Consider the following 2,885-nt stretch of genomic DNA (forward strand, 5'->3'; position numbering starts at 1 on the left):
GAATAAGAATATAAAGAAATATTTGTACAGCTGTATAGTGTGTTTTAAGCTATGTATTATTACAGAAGAGTCAAAAAGTTTATAAATTTGAAAAGTTACAGTAAGCTAAGATTAATTTATTGTTAAAGAGAGAATTTTTCTGTATATAAATTTGTTGTAGCTTATATGTACTGTATAGTATTCATAGTCTATAGTAGTATCTGGTAACGTCCTAGGCCTTCACATTCACTCGCCCCTGACTTATCCGGAACAACTTCTAGTCCTGCAGACTCTATTTATGGTTAGTGCCCTATTCAAGTAGAGAATTTCCTAAAAATCTTTTATAGTGTATTTTTATTCACCTTTTCTATGTTAAGACACACAAATACTTACCATTGTGTTTCAACTGCCTACAGCATTGAGTACAGTAACATACCATACAGGTTCGTAGCCTTAGAGCAATAGGCTATTGTAACTGGTTCCACGAACCTCTGTATGTTTTTTATAATCCTCTCCCTTAACTAACTACTTGACCCTTAGAGTTGCTTCCCAGAAACGATGGACTGAAACTCCTGGCCTCAAGTTATCTTACCACAGAGACCTCCCAAAGTCCTGGGATGACAGGCATGAGCCAGGACACTGGCCTTAAATGATGAATTTTCTACAAAACAGGTTGTTGAGATTTTGAAGGCCCCAGGGCAGACTTTCTGATGTCAAGATTTACCATCCCACACTACCTGCCCCCAATGCATATAGCCCCTTTTCTCCTCCTTTAAAAGTCCATGATATCCCTTAGTTGGGGATATGAATTTGAGGTAGTTTCTCCTGTTCTTCTGACATCCGTCTTATTAAAAATTTCTTTCTGCCTTGTTAATCCTAGTTGCCTCAATAATTGGATTTTTGCGAAATGAGCAACTGGACTTAGAAAACCCCTTGTGGTTTCAACAACACTATACTACATATAGCCTTTGTATGCAGGTATACAGTAGGCTATGCCACATAGGTTTGTGTGAGTATACTCTCTGATGTTTGCACAAGGATAAAATCATCCAAATACGCATTTCTCAGAATGTATTCCCATCATTAAGTGACATGTGACTGTACTTAAAAATGCTCTAAATAAATTGAAATGGAATGGAATCCTGATGTGTTCATACAACCCTCAGGAAAAGCAAAAAAGAGAGAGAGAGAGAGTGATACAGGAAAACAAAAATGAATAATAAAATGGCAGGCTTAAACCATAAAATATCAATAATTAAATGTAAAAGGCCTACAGAAACCAATTATAGAAAAAATAGAGGTTGGCAGAATAGTTTTAAAAAAATGACCAAAAAAATTCTGTCTATATAATACTAACTTCAAATACAACATAGGTAAGATGAAAGTAAAAGGAGAGACAAAGATGTAACAGGCAAATATTAATTTAAAAACACAGGCGAGGCTCTATTAATATGATACTAGCAACACAACTGAAAAAAGAAAAAATGTCAAATTTTATTTCTAAATATTTTACGTTGCATTGTCATTTACAAAAACAACATTGTTTTTAATATGATTAAAGAAGTATCATTAGACATAGAAATAGCTGCAATTATTTCTTTAAAAAGAAGGTTAATATTTATAAATTCTGTCTATCTTCTTTCTTTCTGAAATGATGTCATAATTTCTTTTTCTAATTCAACTCAACCTGTTGAAACTGAATTAAATTCATTCATATGTAAAATAAAAATAAATAAAAACACAGACTAGCCATTTCAATATGCTAAAAGAAAGTGCTTTTGGAGCAGATTTCTTTGATAATGAAAGAAAGCACTTCACTGTCTTAGTTATGCAAATGAAAGTGCTTTTCAGCTCTTTTGCAGGAGAGCAGGAAGAAATTGTCTCTCACATCCAGGGAGTAGATAAATTTGCTTAAGGAGCATAAAGACTTCAGTGAGGGAAAGTACCTCAACACTAACCTCAAAGCCACCTTAATTAAAGTGTAAAAGACTTTTGGAGTGGATCCTTTTGTCTCTTTGAGCTGAACTAGCACGAAAAGACTACAGAAACGCCACAGAAAAGAAAGGCTAGACTGCAACACTCAGGGGCAGAATGCCTGGATTCCATTATTGTTTCTCTGCTGTTTTGCATCTTCAGGAAGGTTATCTAAACCCTCTGCCATTGAATTCTATCATGGGGAAGAAGGGGATAATAGTTCAAGAGTATTTACATCAATGCCACTTAGATGAATTGTCATGGAGTGTTTGTTCTGAAAATCGTCCAAAGAGTGATAAGATGTTGAGTGTCTTGTTTAGGCTTCACTCTGGGACCTTAAGTAAGGGAGAAGAGAATTTTGAGTTGGAGCGTAATATTATCTAACCCTGGGGACCTGAATGTTGTTGGGTAGAAAGTTACTTAGGAATCTGTAAATGCAGCTAGCGTGGCAGGGTAAAGGGCAAGTGCACCAGGGTAGCCTGGTACTGAAGAACCAGTCTGCAGCGGTGATGATGAATGGAAGCCACTGAAGTGATTTGCCATCAGGTCTTCTTTCTCTCTGTGACTGATTGTTGAGACCATGAATAGGCACCTCTCTTGACCTGTTTTAGAATGATGTTCCCAGAGTTCTTGGACAGTCAGAAAATACTAGGAGAATGTTAGGTTTAAAGAATTCACCCTACCCAAACTTCCTACCAAACCTATAGAACCCACCCCAGTCCCCTTCCTAGGGGTGTATTAGGCACATGGCCTTTACCAGAATCCTAGGGAGATACAGGAATGAAATGCAAAAGGGAAACTTACTTTCCTTATCCTCCTGATAAGAACAAATGCTTATCCCTCCAGGTTCTTCCCACTTGGGTAAAGAAAAATATTTGAGTATATTTATACCTCTGAGAAGTTAAGCAGGTCATACTCCTTAAAAACCATGG

The sequence above is a fragment of the Propithecus coquereli genome, unplaced genomic scaffold, assembly GCF_000956105.1.
Source record: "Propithecus coquereli isolate 6110/MARCELLA unplaced genomic scaffold, Pcoq_1.0 Scaffold274, whole genome shotgun sequence".
NCBI lineage: Eukaryota > Metazoa > Chordata > Mammalia > Primates > Indriidae > Propithecus > Propithecus coquereli.